Here is a 17,514-nt window from a genome sequence, read left to right on the forward strand (position 1 = left end):
CGCAGCTTCTTTTCTAAAGATGAAGCGCTACCATCTTTTTGTTGTTGTTATTCACTCACACAGTTTGTTCTGCTTATTTAACTAGGAAGAAATTATTAAAGGGCAAACAGAGAATTCATTCAGCTCAGAGAGGCAGGTTTATCCATGCCTTACTGAACTATGAACTCACTGAGCTATACTGAAACGTACCATACTATAAATGCCTTCATTGTAACTTGGACATAAATATTGTCTATAAATGCTGGCTCCTGAATAATATACTTTCTTAAAAAGGTTCAAAGACATACTGTATTTTAAACGGTAGTAATACCAATGTTTCTTGAGTTACAAACATCTGTTCAGAACATTGCTTTAGTCAGCACTGCTCCTTTTACAAGGAAAAATCTCAAGAAAATGTCAAGCTATTGCCATTACATCAGTTACAGACTTTTCACACCTCTGTAAGGTACAAGTTTACACAAACTTTAACAAATCAATAAACTTTAAATGAAAGCCTGCCACCATTTTGTGCACAGGAACATTACCAAAGTTCTCTCATGGACAGGTAGAAAGAAAATAAGGTCCCTGCCTAAGCATAGACCTTTTAACTGTGTGTGTAAATAAAGTATTTTAAATAAAAAAATGTTTTTTGTAGTCTCTTGTTGGATATCTTCCATCTCACTAAGAAAGAGGCATCATGGGTAACATTATCAGAAAGCTGGTGACAAAAGCCATCAAAAGTTATGCTATCATAAAAAAGTTCTTCTTGGAACATCTCTGGAGAAAAGCTTTATGTAGCCTATGGAATTTAAATCTTCACAGTGAACTGATAAGGATGTGTACTGTCTCACCTTGATTTCTGAGGCAGAACTACAGGATAATTTGGGGAGATCCTGCAGCAGCATTTCTATAGGGACAGCAATACTTATGAGTTATGGCATGAGCTTATTGGCAGTAGGAATCAAAAAAGAATTTTGTCCTAGTTCGGTAGCAGTCACATTCTTGGTACAGTAGTGTGTCTTTCTCAGAAATGGTAGGTGGATTGAGAAGTTTGATGAAGCATGTTAAATAGCATTAAAAGAGAGTTGCATGTATCTGAATGTTTTATATATGAATGTTGCATGAATGTTTTACAGTGTCATTCTCTGGAATTTCCATCTTGATTCCTTCGCACACATTATCAGTGGTTCTTGCCTCTTCATATGTCTTGAAAATGTTTCCTATCTGTATTTTCTTTTCTTGATTAAATAGAATTAAATAAAGGTTTTTAATGATAATCCATTCATCATATTTTTATCTGCTCTAGTTCTGGGTTTCAGCCAGGAAGAGAGGATGTGGAAACCCAAAAAAAAGGTTCATTTTTAAATACTGTATTAATGACCAGAGGTAGAAATCTCAGAAGACAGGTGCTTTTTACCCTTCTTGGAGTGTTCAGGAGTTTTGGGTAGGTCAGCTAAAGTTTAAATGAGAATATTAACTACCAGATCCTTATTCTACTTCAAACTGAATCTCTAAAGTATTGGCGATTCACTTCGTGCTAGTGATTTTTTTTAACACCAAGCTCTTGCCTGTGATTTTTAAATTATTGTTTTTATTTGTATGATGAAGCAAACATTCATCTTTTTGGGGATAGATACCATCTTTTTATAACATAAAGGAACTTTCTAAATTTCTGTTCTGGCATCATGTACGATAAAGGCAAGTTTAAGCCAAACTGTGTGGTTACTGAACTGTCCTTTCAAAGGAAAAAGAATAGCCAGAACCCTGCTATTCCCCTGGAATGGCTTGAGACTCGGCTCACCACGGAGGCTGTGCAATGACAAACCACCTGTGTCAGTCCTCATTATTAAAATCTGAACTCCCTCTTAAGCCCTGTGAAGTTCTGTTGCTGAAGAGGTAAAATTCAAAGCTGAGAGCACAGTAGAATTTAACTGTCTTGACTGGACTGTAGGTATAATCTTCTTTGTGATCCAAAAGGAGGCTTGGTTAGATTAAATAATGCTTTTTTAGACTGTTGGAATTCCAGTAGATTAACATCTGAGCGAGACAGTGGTAAGGGCCAATGACCGGAGCTGTTGTACAGTCAGAGTAGACGATGCTATGGGCTTAAGTACATGCCAGCGCATTACTTTGTATGTATTGGTGCAACGTAGATGGCATGATCATTCTAAGATCATAAATACAGGAGGCAGCCATCCCCCATACAGTCTTTTTGAATTCTTTCAAGATTCAGTGTAGAGCATATGTGATACAGGGTTGTTTGTAATTACTGCTTACTTTCTCTTGTGGTTTTTTAAATTCGAGTTGTTTCAGTAAATCTCAAATATAAAAATGGGAGTACATGCTGTTCTAAAATTCTTCCTATGAAGAATAAGATATCTGGCTCCTGCAGCATTTTTCCTTTATTTGTTTGTGCCTTCTAAAAGCTTTCTCTGGTATTCAGCTGAACATTTGTTTTATTCATTTATGAATGGAGGTTTCTTTTTGTTAACATTTTAATATTTACTTTATAAAACCAATGACCTTATGTGGTTTTTCTAACACCATTTTCATTGGTTAAGTGGAGAAGAACATTGACTTTTCAGCAGTAAGATAAATCCTGCAGTTTATACAACACATTTTATGTACACAGTGTTTATGAAAAAGTTCACAGAGAGGGTCACATTCAAGGATACAATTCCAGGAATGGACATCAAGTTTCTCTTTGTAGTCTTTCTTCATAGCTTAGCTCTCTGCAAATAGTGCAAACAGAAAATCAGGTATGACTCAAGCACTGTTTTACATCCCTGCTGTTTCTCTGCATTTTCATTTTGCTTTTGATATATATTATCGTGAGTGACTGCAGGAAAATATAGCCATTGAGACATGATTTTTAAGGGACTCTCAGTGAAAATTTATAGGTTTTTTATACATAGTTGTAAATATTAGGATCAGTAACACAATGAGAACATATTTTTGGATTTGATCCATATAAATTAGTCAAATGATCATTCATACACATCTTTATTTGGAAAGCAAAATTAACACCCACTATAACCAGTCTTCTTCTTTTTTTTTTTTTTTTTTTTTTTTAAGGATGCTGAATTTTATTTAGGAGTCTGATTACATCAGGAAAAAAAAAATGAATTCTCAACTCTATACTCAGCATGTTACCAGACCGCCCTGCTTTGAGCCAGGGAGTCTGTCTGTTTTGGAAGTTCTCGCTTTGTTAGCTGAATTGATACGGTTCATATCATAGGTGATATATGGCACATTTCTTTATGTAGACAGGGCCTGGGAGTTTTATTAAAATGACATTAAAACACAGAGAATGAGATTTCAGTTCCTTCTATGCGTATGCGCATGAAGAGAGTGGAAGGCACAAAGGAATAGTCAGTCTGGACCCACAGACCTCTCCTTCGCACAGACCTCTGTCACTGGCCATGTCTGAGCTTTTTTTTTTCTCCCAATAAACAGTCTACCAATGAAATATCTGCTTTTTACCAGTCATAATGTTCCCTGTAGCTGGTTGAGGATAAGCAGTATCTGTCACTTGCCTGCAGAAGTCAGATACATAGGCAGATATATTAGTATCTTCTAGGAGCGGTAAGGAGAGTTTCTACAGAGGCAGAAAGGATTATTTTGATAATCTTTTAATAATGTATTTTCTGAAGGACACACATCCAGAAGAGCACTATCCATCTTGCTGAAGAAACATTAACTTTCACATACACACAAGTTATTCATATATAACATGTATTATTTTCATGTTGACAATGCTGACCATGAGAAATTGGTTTTAACTAGAGCAGCCACTAAGTTAACTGCACAAGTGAGATTTATTTTGTCCTTCTATACATTCAAGACTATGAGTTTAAGAACTGTTAGTTAAAAAAGTAATTTTATGCCTACCTATCATCAGTTTTGTTTTCCACAGACCATCTTCATTTAGAAAGAAATCTTCATCAACATCTTCATTTCAGCTAGAAATACCAAATATGGTCTCATAATAATTAATATTTGTAATTACTGCTTACTTTCTCTTGTGTTTTTTTAACTTTGGGTTGTTTCAGTAAATCTCAAATTCAAAATGGGACCCCATGCTGTTCTAAAATTCTCTCTGTGAAGAATAAGATATCTGGTTCATCAGCAATGAAAAAGCCTTGGCCTTTTTTTTTCCTACGGGTTTGATACTCAAGCCATAGCATTTGGATGAAAACAGAGTTTTCCAGATTTTGAGATGCTTTTCTGGTAGGGTCTGGAGTCCTTTTCAGAATAACAGCTAAATTAAATTTAGATCAACTTTTATTTTCAAGCACTTTTTCACTTGTGAGCGATTTCCTTTATCTGAACAGAGCTGTTTGTGGTTTCATGTATTATTTAATTAGAATCTTTTAGAGGTGGTGTTCATATTTTATAAGATCTAACAAAAGAGATCTCAGCAATTAAAAATTTTTCAGTACAACAAAATTTGTTTTATTCAGCTGGAAGTGTTTATTTTCTACACTCCGGTTTGTCAAACAAATTGTTTTTTTTCCCTCTCCGGCTAGCCTTACTTTCATATATCAGAGCAAGTCTCCCATTTCAAGTAGTGAAGGTGGAATATTTTTCCTAGAAGCCAAATGATTACTTCTCTAACATTAGAAGAAACTTCCTTAAAAGTGCAACATTAAGGTATTACAAATCAGTTTCAAAGTTTCCAGAATATATTTTCTCTCATTTTTTCCTCTCATTTTCTTTTCAAATCTTTCTGTCTCATAAAGACCATTCACGTGACATTTGTATTATGGTACTAACTTTATAGCTAAGAACAATACCAATAACATTTTTAAAACTCTCCAAAGAGTTTTGAAAACACTTTTTTTATAGAATAGATCCTTGTACAGAATACCTGATGGCTTGTTGTGGTATAAGAAATGTATTGTCATAATTCATTTGCCACTAGTGAGAAATTCACACATCCCAAATATATGCAAATAAATTGCTTATTCTCCACTATAACATCATAGCAGTAGTGGATGACATTACGTAGTCCCTTACTGTAAATATATGCAAGGATCTGCTTAATTCACCCTTACTGTTATTCAAAATTTTATCCTTATAGAGAACTTCAGAGAAAAAAAGGTAACCTTATAAAATTTGCAGGTTCTTAATCAATTCAATTGATCAAAATAGCTAATTTCTTGTTTTTCTAATCCTCCTCACTTGCTGACGGCCAGGTCCACAAAATGATGATTTCCCTAAGTGAGATTTCCCTAAGGAGAAGAGTTTCATATGGCTGTAGATCTAGGTTAACTAGTTCTTTCCTTTTTTGTAGTCCTTGCTGTAACTGACTGACAATAGCATGTAAGGCTTTCACTATTTAAATGGTGCTATAGCCATTTCTTCTTCAACAATTGATAAATACAAAATATTCATTAAAGTATAACTTTTCTTTCTCAGGTACTCATCCTTGAGCACTGCCAGTTGAATTCCTGTGATATAAAGTTGTAATCACAGCTGAAAGGTCAATATACTGGTGTGACTTTTATTAGTATCATTTTCCTTTTTAGAGTATGCCAAGAAATGCCTGTAAGTTTGCTTTATTTCAGAATGGACTTTTCTAAGGGCACCCTATGGCCAACACAGGTCTGAACCCATTCACTGAGAGGACAGTGGATTTTTGAAAACATCAGAAAATAATCAGGTACGTTGTGTGCATCTGGGCCATCTGAAATGTAGGAGTTCTATGATAAACCTCACAATAGTTTCCATTGAGGCTTCCCAGCATTGGAAATAATTCACTATTTGTGTTAGATCAAACACAAAATGATGTCTTCAAAACATCTTTGTCTTCTTTGGAATAATGCACAAGTTCCTTAATTTATACTGATTTTCTTTCTTTTTGAAACTATGGTAGGGAACCAGATAGATTTAAAGTCAGAACACATGTATCCAAATCATGCTTGAAGAAATTAAGAAAACAGCCACATTAACAGCAAAAGTTACTTGTACTCTTTTGGAACTTCAATCTTTTATCTGTACGGATGAATATCATTGAACAACAGTGAGTTCTGTTAAAAGAAAAAAAATAACAGAAAACTTGTCTTTCTGCAGGTAGCTTCTATTTTAACAGTCTAATAAATAAGAGCCAGACAATGAATCAGAATACAATAGTACAGAGAAGAAATAGTATGGGAGTAAAACTTCTTATGAAATAGTATTAGCCAATCCATGTCACGTCTGGGGCACAGGAGGCTGACTTTGACTGCTTGAAAATGCATGTTTTCTGTGGAGATATCAGCCCTTGTTTGTCTTTGTGGTCTTCAATATAGATTATTCTGCTTTTTTTCAGATCAGAATGATGCTGTTTTATATTATATTATATGGTGCTTTATTTTATTGTGCACTATTGAAAGAATCCTAAAGAATCCTTGTACTTCACGGAATACAGAAATGAGTCATTTATTCATTCATGTTTATAAAGTACTTTGAATTTTTTTTTTAAAAAAAAGCCTTTAAAGTATATAAGCAAGGCTAGAGGGAGAAAACAGCAAAAAGAGGATTGATTGTAATGAAGACAGAAATGTATAGTCTCTGATGGCTTGTATTAGTGCCTTCTTGGCTAAGAGCCATTTTAACAAGGATTAAATATAAAACTGAGCAGAGCAGGGAACATTTCAACCTCTGCTCCAGCAAAAGAGTATATCTAAAAGACATGTACCGACCTTCTCTTCTAATGAATCTTAATGGTTTAAGTTGAGAGTAAATGCAGTAACATGAAGTGAGGACAGAGTTAGATGATTTTACTTCTGACTGGGAAAGAGGTCCAAAATCTATTTCAAATGCTAGAAAAGTTTGAGAAGTCAGTAGGGAGCTTTGGATGTGTATACATAGAACATAGTGCCTTCTTTTTTTAGTTATTCAATCTAAAATTCTTAATGTAGTAAATATACGTAGACAATGGGCTATTGCTGACATTTGCTGCAGAGTGAAATATTCAGAGTGTGGTATGCAGCATCAGTGTTATGATGGTGTGTGGTAAGGGGTACCACTGAGATTCATGAGCTAGTAGGTTCCTACTAGGGATAATGATATTACCAAGAGACTTGACATAAATGCTTGACAGTGCTGGAAAAATAAAGTATTAAAATAGAATACCTAGTGAAATAATGTTATGGTAAGATTTAGAAGAATTTTTCCATCTTACATGGAAGTGCTGTGATGGAAAATTTCTCTGGGGATTGAAAGCTTGAGGACAGGTCATGCATAAAGAAGCTTATGGGTAGCAGAAGGAATTACTGTGGCTTAGGAAGCAGTGCCATACTAATGACAAAGTTAGTATTTCGTGACCTGAGTCAGCTGCCCCACATAACATAAAACAGGAGAGGAGCTCTACTTATTTCTTTTGTCCAAAAATCTTCTGTGTTTTCAGGGAGAGAAACAGGTAGCAGCAGGGAGGGGAATACGCAGCCTTTTCAGGGACATGATCTCATTCAATATTCAGAAATGCTTACTAATGCATGAAAGCAGAAAATCTTTCCTCTCACATCACAGTTAGTTATCCAAGTATCTCCCTTCCCATAGTTCATTATATCTATTATATTACTTATCCATTTGGCCAGTTGGTTAATCTTCACATGTAGAGAATTTAGGGATTATTCTGTTATGTAGGCACCTTGGCAGAAGTGTCTGTAGATCAGAGAGGCACAGGGAGCAGTTGTGACTGTATAATCAGATGAGAAAGTCGTTCTTCTTTGCTCCAGACCATCAGTACTTGCAGAAGAGAAGGTGTGAGAAAACCACACTGATATAATCAATGACCTCCCATCAATGGAGATAGTATGCTTGGAGCCTTAATGTTTGGGGAACTAGGGCTGGGCAGACCTTGAGTGTGGCATTTACTGCATTCTCATCTCTCCATTCACAGCTGAGCAGTACCCACATGCAGTTCTGGCTTTGCCGAAGTTACCTAAGGTCAGATGACAAGCAGTAAGAAGCAAGGACAAAAAAAATTTCCTGAGGTCTTCTCAGCCAGCTTGCTAGAGTGGCCACTGTAACTTTTCTCAGACCAAGTTTTACTTTCCTTTTGGTTCAAAATCCCTTTTCATTTGGTAATAAAAGAAGGAGGGAACAATTACCCACTAACTGAGGCTGGTTAATAACCATGTCCGGCAATTTTAATACATATATTAAGACCAAAGTATACTACACACATTACAGTGAAGCAGACAATATTTTAAAATTGAAAAATAAATATGTGCATGCATTTAATTACTTAGATTAATCTATTTGGAGATGGTAAAATATTTTTGAACTTTGAATATTCCAAAAAATGTTTAGAGATGATGTTACTTTCCCCAAGAAAAACAAAATCCAGACAGATCAGGAGTGGAACTTGTATGGATTACTACTGTTACTGTCACAATGCTTTATTATTCAGGAAACCTTTAAGACATTAAAAGATCTGTAAGCCAGTATTTCAACCCGTTTGATTTTATTGTACATTAAATGGAATTTGGTTGTTTTATTAAGCCTTCTCCCAAATAGGAGGATTATACTTCAGATTAAAGAGATAGGCAGGAGCCAAAATGAAGGCAGAAACTGCAGAAGAGTCAGGAAGTGGCTTTATGTATTTCTTATAGGAAATGATGACAACATCATTGCTAATCAGTGAAGATATTTTTGCCAATTACTTCAAGAATTAATATCTCCTGAATAAGTTGGCTCCTACGTGATACAAATCCACAGCTAGTCTTCGCAGAGTGTCAGTGTCTGAGGAGGTACCAGGCTAATGCAAAATGCAAAATGCTATCTTTCAGAACAAACTCAAATATATGTTCCCTTCTTACAGCAGCATTCACTAAAGACTGTACCTAAAAGAAGGGGCTTTTATTATTATTTTTTATTAAGAAATCTCATAGGAGCTGTTTATTTACTTCCCCTCCGAGCCACCCAGCTGTTCCTTCCATTTGTGGTCTTAGGGCTAATTACATAATGTTCCTAATTTATACTCACTGGTAAATCAGATCAGAGCATTACCTGGAGGGCAAGCTCTAATTAGAGGAATTTCAGAACAAATTGTCTAAAGAGCTTGTTTAGTGTGATTAAATGCAAGTGATGGGTCTCTCTCTCTCCCTTTTCCCCTCTGTTTAAAAACATGAATATTTACCGTACACAAAACCTGGCAGGTTAAAAAAAAGAATCCCAGCAATGACAATTCTAATTAAAGGGATATAAAACAAATGGCAGTATTACCCAAGAGAGCTGAATTCCCTGTCTGTGGATAAATGCAGATGAATGCTGTATACTCTCACCAATGTTTTCATCTATTTTAGAAATAATAAGGTGGATAGTAAGTGGCTTACATCATGGATGAATGGAAAGTAAAGAGATACACGTGAATCCCTGATACATACGGTGTCCACATGTTTTCTAGCAATAGAGAAAAAAAAAGTGAAGTATCCAGCCCTTCATCTGAAAGTCCTGCATAGCCTTGGAGAATGTGTGGTTTCCTCCTTGGAATGGTTAAATTACAATATATATCGGTTTAGAGCCATGTTATTATATTGTCCTTGCAGAGCAGCAGAAAGGGCTAAGCAGAAATGACCCTCTGTACTTTGTCTGGAAAAGGATGAAAAGCACCTCAGTGCTACCACCGAGACCACTTGGTCTACCACTAGTAGTGGCAGAGAGTGAGAAGACCTCTGTCTCACTCTTGATTGTCCAGAACAGCTGTCCTGAGTTCATGAGGAGAACAGCGGGCAGTCAAGAAGCAATGTGAAGTTGAACAGAAGAGTTGTGATCCTTCATCTTCCTGGTGGCACAGCTCCTGGTTGAAGACCATGGAATCAGATTCATTCACCAAGACACAACAACAGAGGAAAAGAAGTGAATGGAGATTTAGGAAATGAATACTGGCATTTTAATACTCTATCTTGGCAACCATACTTCGTTTCCCATTAGTTTTTTGTGCTCATAGAAATGACAATGATCTATTTCACAAGAGCATGAATGGGTTCATATATTCCTGTGCTCTGCTGATGGCCCAACTCTCTGAGCCTTGTGAATTTATGGTTGTCTGACATTCTGTGTTTAAATTTCTTGTCCTTGGTTGACCTTGAATATGCTGACTCCATTATCCCACAGCCACTAATGTAGTAACAGCCTTCTTTCCTGAAGAAACATCCTATTTGTGTGAAAGAACATCATGTAATTTTTTTTTTCCTACAGAAGATATCCTGAACTCCTTTTTTTTCACCATCTTCATGTTGCAAAAATAACAAGAATTTGAGACCAGTACTACAAAACTTATTATGTACCCACTTTTTGGGCACATCATGATAATGGGGTAATTATCAGCTGAAATATTAGTTCCCCTCCCTTCCTTTTGATTAGAGACAAAAAGAAAGCAGTCATATGAGCAGCATACAAAGCATGCTGAACAAGTTTTGAGACACTTTGACTTGCTCTCAGACTGACCTTTACAGCCTTTAGCAACAACTAGCTTTCTAGGCTCTGTTGATAAACAGCTCTGTTGAAGAGAAAATATTAACCAACTGAAAGTGGAATATAGATTCCTAAGGGAAAATACCTGTTAGAGAACAGCAAGTGCTGCTGGAGGTAGGTGACTGCCAAGATTTTTGTAATAAAAGCAGTAGTTTATAACTCAGACAAAGTAAAATAAGAGAAAACAAGGTCCTCATGGGCTACAACTTAGTATATGATGCCAGTCTCCCAGAAGGGTTAAAAGAAATGAATTCTCAGAAGGAGAAAAATACTTTGGACCTTTTCTTTCATAGAAGAAAAGCACTGTGCTTTTTCTTTTATTAGATAAGTTAATTTCTCCAGGTCTTTGACTGTAGCATTGATAGATGTGTCCTGATTAGTATTATTTTTTTAACTGGTGAAATGCATTCCCAAGAACTCCTGTGTGTTTGTATAGGCACTAAGAAATGCCCCAGAAGTTTCATCTTGCACTTGAAGAGTTGAAATTTAATAACTTACAATTTGATGTTATCTTTGATTATGATAATAAGTGTGTTTCTTGAAAGCCTGAATCCATATCCCAGCATTGTTTATCTCCAAATACAGTTTCTTCAAATTTTAGGATGTGTGGTCCCATCTCCAGTACACAGGTACCATATATAGGAGCTGTCTTAGCTGTGTAGTTTACAGCTGGAAACAGCTACTTGTTATAGCTTCTTTTCTTTAACCTTCCTTCCCGGAGTGCTCCCTTGCCAGCTGGCCAGCTCTGCAGTTTCTAAACAGGGTTTGTGCTCGTGTCTGAGAGACTAAGATCTACTTTGCCTCAGGGAGTTATATGTGGTGACACTGAGCGGGGTGAAAGACAGGAGGAAGAAAACTTTCCTCCTCCAATTTATGCTTTCTTTTATTTGCTTTTGGAGTTGGTTGGAAGAGTGGCCATAATGTGAGGAATCTCAGTTTAGTAATCTCGGCTGCCGTGCTGCTACTATTGAGCCTGTTCTGTCGTGTCTGAAATAATCTGTCACTTGTGATTTGGAGAGCTATGAAAAATAATATTTTAAATGTTCAGTGAAAGACTCATTCAACTTGCCTCAAGTATGTGGATACTGGAATTAGGGTGAAGAAAGGCAGTGGCCAGAGGCGGTGGGGGGGAACTCAGCCCTTTCCTTTACAGTGGATCTGCACCCACTTCAGTGTGTATCTAGTCAAAGGTGTCTATAAGCAGCACACTGCTAGGTATCTCTTTTGAAGGTGGCTTGAGGGCTGTCTTGAGGATGACTTGTGAGGCCTAGTCGGAGATCCTCCACAGCGGATTGCGGTGTGGTCAGACTGTGTCCTCCGCGTACGCTCGCCGTTCATTCCCGCAAGGCCGGCAGGAGGGAGGCTTGCCACTCGACCCGGTTGAACCACGTGCACAGCCAGCAGAGGGGAAGCAAAGTTCAGTGAAGAGTTGCTGCTGTTATTTTAGGCTAAGGAGTTCAGTATTACAAAAGTACATATTAAATTGTTTGTAAACATTACAAGCTGCCAAGAACATTTAATGTGAATGCCCTGTCCCTAAATTGTAGCAGGGACAATGGTTATGTTATGGACTAAGTTTCAGCTCAAACTTTTAGTCTCCTAATAGATGCCATTTTTTGGCTAATTACTGTTTCTAGAAACTATTTTACTGATTCCTTTTCAACAATTGTTGCCACTTCTGAAGACTCCTGGAGCATGGAAACTGGCATCCACCAGACTGAGACACAGCTAAGCATGTGAACTTGTCTGTTGCTTGAATCTTTGAGCATTTCAGTAGCCTTGATATCTTCTGAAGAGAACAGAAATCTTGATTCTCACATCTAACTTCCCCTCAGTAATGACATAGTTACCTATACTAACACACAAATGTGTTCCCTTTGGTTTGAGGAAAACAACAAAGAGGTAAGGATCATACCACATGGCCATCTTTAAATTTAGAGGTAATAAAATATTTCTCTGAAGTGCTTGATCTGGTGCAAAGGGAGACTAAAATCAGTATTTCATATTTCTGGTATGATCTTGAGCAAATCTTTGGTCTGCCTATGCCTGAATTTTCCTTCCATAGAGATGCCTTTCTCCTCAATATTTCTTCCTTTTATCTGTGTAAGTTTCTGGAGGAGGAGCTCTCTGCTTATTGTACTTGTGCAGAATCTAATGTACTGAGGTCCAGCTCAGATTGGTGCTCTAGGCAGTACTGTAATATAAATAGTAATAATAGTATTGATATACTTTTGAAGAGCGTAATATATATATAAAATTGCTTGAAGTGAAGTAGATAGAAATAGAATTATAGTGAATGGGGATTTACGAATGTGACACTAAGGAAGCAAGTTTTACAGGCATATTAAAATGGTATTTTAAAGCACTGATTTCAAAGGTACAAACAGCAGTTATGCTACACATTCTCACTTCCATTATGTGCAAATTAGCTACTTATTAGCCATTTCCATATTTGAAAAATGTCTTTCTGAAATAGATACATAAAGGACACTTTAATTTCTAAACTATGCTTAAGATCCCTAATTCATAATCATTCATAGTAATTTGTATTTGGAATGTTCACAGTAGGCATAAGTGCTGACAATTGTCTAAGAAATTACCATTTAATAGCAGGGAGTGCTCATGTGCAAGTAAAAAGTCAGGTCAAACTTCTTTTTGGACTACTTCATCTGTTAGCCAGTTAAATGCATAGGGCCGATAGCTAAGCTTGGTCTCACACACCAAAGATTCTGAGCCAGGGAGAGTGGCAGGAAGAGATTCTCAATTTTATAACTCTGATTCATATCCTTCCTGCTAGCTGCTGTGTTAGGGCAAGTGAAGTTTATATTGCTTGATTGAAAATTTATTTTATTTGCTCAAGCTTGAAGTTAAAACTGTACTCTTCCTTGATGCCATGCCCATAAAATGGACAGAGTGGATAGCCCATAAAATAAAATAGACTAACTTTTCACTGGCATCCTGTCAATATTTTGTCATCTGAAAAGAACAGGGAAATGAGAATTACGTGGTTTGATTTCTTGTATGTTAACAGTTTGGAAAAAGACATTCTAGAAAAGTAAGAATTTAATTCTGACAGGAAAAGAGGTAGGTATTTTTTGCATTTTTTAATGAAAATTAACTTTGAAGGGAAAATATTACCAAATTTTGTCATTGACCGAAGTTTTCAAAAGCAGCTAAGTAGCTTTCCTGCAGAACCTGTGTAAGCCTAATTGCCATACAGATTCTCCAAATTCTGAAGGACTCCTAATTGCCTGTTTTATTGGAAATATTTGTTCCTAACTTGTCTACTATATTGAATGGAGATTTAAGATTATGATACATCATAGTGCACATTATATATGATTCAATGTATACTTTCACTTGCTTATACACTTTAAGTGAATGTTCAAACAAATTACTGCATCTAAATGAATTGGCCCTTCACTGCTGATTGAGGTTCAAAGCTCCAAACTTACAATAATATAATATAACCTCTCTGCTTCTCTATGACTCTTCTAAGAGCTTTTAAACAGGTGTAGAATAGAAGGTGCATTATAGAGTGTTAAGCCCGGCAATTGTAGATCAGATAGTGACAGTTCATAAACAAAATCCCTGACAGTATTCTCAGAAGGAATCTTCAGGGAGCATCAGTTTGCCAAACAGCAATTTCAGAATTTTTTTTTAATAAGCCTGTTGTAAAAAAATCTGAATATCTTGAAAATAGCTGTCTGTTTACATTCAGCTGTCAAACAATAAACATTGTCAGTGAGCTTTCTTTTGTAGTGGGTAAAACTACAAAGTTACTATGAGATGTCATGTCAGGTATGCACAAAAAGTGCTCATTCACTGGCTAAAGCACAGACTCAACTTTTTCTTTTGCATATAATATTAAAACATCTTTACAAATTACTAGGTTCTAACAAGGCTTTGTTGGTGATTTTCAAAATTGCTTTCAGAGAGGTACAATAGTGAAAATCCTAGTCAAATTACTATTGTAGGAATGAAGAATCACAGAATAATTTAGGTCGGAAGGGACCTGTGAAGGTCTGTCTCTAGTCCAAAGCCCTGCTCAGAGCTGAGCTGACTTCAAAGTTAGATCAGGTGGTTCTGCGTCTTACCAAGTTCTGAATATATCCAACACTGGAGATTCCACAACATCTCTGGGAAGCCTCTTCCAGTGCTTACTCAGACTCATTTTGATTTTTCTCCTTGTATCTGCTCAGAATTTCTCCAGTTGCAATATATGACTTGCAACCATAAACCTGTCTTAAGGTTAAGTCTGGCTCAGTCTTCTCTATGACCCCCTTCCAGGTAATTGAAGACTGCAATTAGATGCCCCCTTAATCACACAAACACAGTGCGCTCAGTCTCTCCTCATCCATCATACACTCCAGATCCCTGTTGGAGTCCTCTGACCACTATTCCTTGTATTTTCCTCTTTATGGCACTGGTTCCACCCCTGGATCTGGGATGGCTTGACCAGAAGCCTCTCTCAGCAGATCTTCAAGTGAATATTTGTAAATACATGGAAGCCACACGCCTCCTGCCTCTGCAGCCCCTGTCCTCCCCTTGCTCAAGCATAGCCTCTGGCTCTCCCTTCTTTTTTTCAATGAGCCTTTGACTTTTGCTACTGCAAAGTGTCCTGCCAGTCTCTGTGGTGCTGCTTAGCTAGCTCTCATCCTTCCACAGCTCCTTTTTTTGGCAACTCAGTGACTTGATCAGAGCATCTCTCCCAGAGGGGGGGCCACTGTGCCCCCGCCATGGCCTTGGAGAGGAGCCCTGGTGCTCCCTACAGCCCGAGACTGGGCTGGCTGCACCCTCCATCAGGATCTGCCTGGACTGAGGCCACCACCACGCGATTGCTGCAGCCTGTGCAGGGGGTTGTGCTCACTGATAGGTCTCCACCAGCCTTGGACCACCCATGGCAGTCACAGGCCCTTCTGAGCAGTGCCCCAGGGCTCACTGGTCAGCCTTACCCTTAGCCTGTCCCCTCTACCACTTCCCATGGGGTTTTGGAGAAAGAGATTTCTGAAATCTTTCCTTGATATTGAGATTCTCCAGAGGCTGTACCCCAAAGCTGAAAAACAGCTGTAAGAAAATAGGAGAAAAGAAAGAACTTTATATAGTTGAAAGAGAAAGTTTTTGCATGTCTGAGTGATTTCTTTTTTTCTTAAGGAAATAACCCAACTCCCACTGATTTCAGTGAAGTAGGATTTACCCCTGTTACGTATGGGGAGTTCCTTCTCTGGTGAGCATACAGGATCTAAAATAGCCTGTTGTCTTTCCTTTGGCACGTAGGATAAAAGTTTATCTTCATTTGTATTCTCTTAAAATTAATATAATGAAAAAACAAACTTCTTTTTTAACTCAGGAAGCATGCCTTTAATAACTGGATGGCAATGATTTTACATGCAATTCTTCTTCTATTAGATATAAGCAGTAAATTTATTAGGTTGGCTATTGAACATAACTTTAATAACAATTGATTATTAAAGACATTTTCATTTCACTATCATTGAGTATTCATAGTTCTTACACACTTAATTGTTCTGGAATATAATTAATCAATTTAAATTAAATTGCTCTGTGCTCAGTAATGGTGTTACTATGTCGTGTGAGGGTCAGGAAAAGTCCATGAGAAAGGGAATACATAATGACTGTAGATGAATGTGGGAGATGCAGGCAGAAGAGAAGTATTTTACAAAGCACAGCTGACAGAGATTATTGAGTTTGGAAAAAATAAAATACAGTCTGTGAGGTGATTAGTATGGGAGGTGACAACATAAGCTCTTTTCCTTATCCCTTTCTAACAGAACACTAGAAATTTACAGGAATACCATTTTTAAAGCTAAAAGACAAAGTGGCGTGAATTATGCCCTACCTGTTGACTTCTCTGTCATGGGAAAATCTATAGAAATGTGGTTCAGTAGGGTTCAGATAAAGATTAAATTTTACATTAATAAGAATGACATCTGAAGTTATTCCAGGTCAGAAGATGGCTACAAAGGCTATTTCTTTATTCATTACTCTGGCCATAAACCAAAGACACCTGTAATGAGAAGAAAAAAGGCAATTACTGTGATATATTTGATAAACCATTACTCACAATCTATTTTACCTTTCTTTTAAGGAACATCCCTACTTGAACAAAAAGATGACCCCCCCAATCTTGTCTGGTAACAGCAGATTCTGTGAAACTTGTCTTGCTGCTGCCCTAGGCAAACACAGACCATGACCTCTACAGATGCTCTCCTGCCGGAAGACAGCTACCATGTCAGCCTGGGGGTTTATATGATGGCATACATACATCAGACGCTTGTTCTTCCTTCATGCAAATCAGTGACCTGTGAAAGCTCCAGTGACTTTAAAGACCCAGATTTCCTTCCTGTGGAAGACAGTGCAGGAGTGGAGCCAGTCTCAGAGCTGATCTCATCCCAGTATCAAGCTGGGACATGATCTAGGAATGCACCTAGACAAGGGAGCTCAGAAGCGCTCTACATAAACGCACCCTAATCTAAAGATGCATATAGCGACTAGAGCCCAGGTTTGGAAGGTGCTCCCCTGAGATGGAAATTACAGACCCAGGGTCTCAGTGTTGTCAGCTGAGGCCACTCAGGCTCTCAAACCTGCAATGCCTTTTGCACTTTTTTTTAATGTGTTTTGGTTTACGAGAGCTTGCCCTTGCAGACCTCTGTGAAAATGCGTGGCCAGGCTACAGCCGACCTTTACAGAATTTAGCAATCACCTTTTCTATACCAATATCTGCACAAAATTTCATAGTGCTAATAATTTATAATTATATCATAGACTGTTGTATTAAAAACTGTAGAAAAGAACAAGAAAAGCCCCCAAAGCTCTACAGATTGTAATGACAGGACAATATTTTATGCCTTACATAAATATAACTGGTCACTCCATCAAAAGCAAAAAGTTGCATTATTGAAATAAATGCTATTAAATAAAGTACTTTCAATTTAGCAGAAACCAGACCTACTGAATCACTTTCCTCCCCTCTTGGTGCATTGCAGCCTGTGAAACAAGCCAGTATTTAAATGACAGCCACTTCATAACCAGCTGCTATTTTCTAGG

The 17,514-nt window shown here is 37.3% G+C and overlaps 2 long non-coding RNA genes across 3 annotated transcripts in view; one reads left to right on the top strand and one right to left on the bottom strand.

Moving 5' to 3' along the window:
* Positions 1–17,409, top strand: part of LOC135328463 (uncharacterized) — a 57,097-nt gene extending 39,688 nt beyond the window's left edge. Inside the window, exons 2-3 of the long non-coding RNA XR_010389351.1 lie at positions 5,550–5,644; positions 16,556–17,409. This is a non-coding gene — a long non-coding RNA (uncharacterized LOC135328463). The remainder of the gene's footprint in view (positions 1–5,549; positions 5,645–16,555) is intronic.
* Positions 5,632–17,514, bottom strand: part of LOC112989837 (uncharacterized) — a 29,438-nt gene continuing 17,555 nt past the window's right edge. The window contains exons 3-4 of one of the 2 annotated variants that reach the window (XR_010389350.1): positions 16,307–16,474; positions 5,632–7,909 (exon numbers count right to left, since the gene is read on the bottom strand). This is a non-coding gene — a long non-coding RNA (uncharacterized LOC112989837). Of the gene's footprint in view, positions 7,910–15,786; positions 16,475–17,514 lie in introns of those variants that run through there. The other variant, XR_003260923.2, reaches the window with a different exon arrangement.

Source organism: Dromaius novaehollandiae, chromosome 5 (assembly GCF_036370855.1).
Source record: "Dromaius novaehollandiae isolate bDroNov1 chromosome 5, bDroNov1.hap1, whole genome shotgun sequence".
NCBI classification, from domain to species: domain Eukaryota; kingdom Metazoa; phylum Chordata; class Aves; order Casuariiformes; family Dromaiidae; genus Dromaius; species Dromaius novaehollandiae.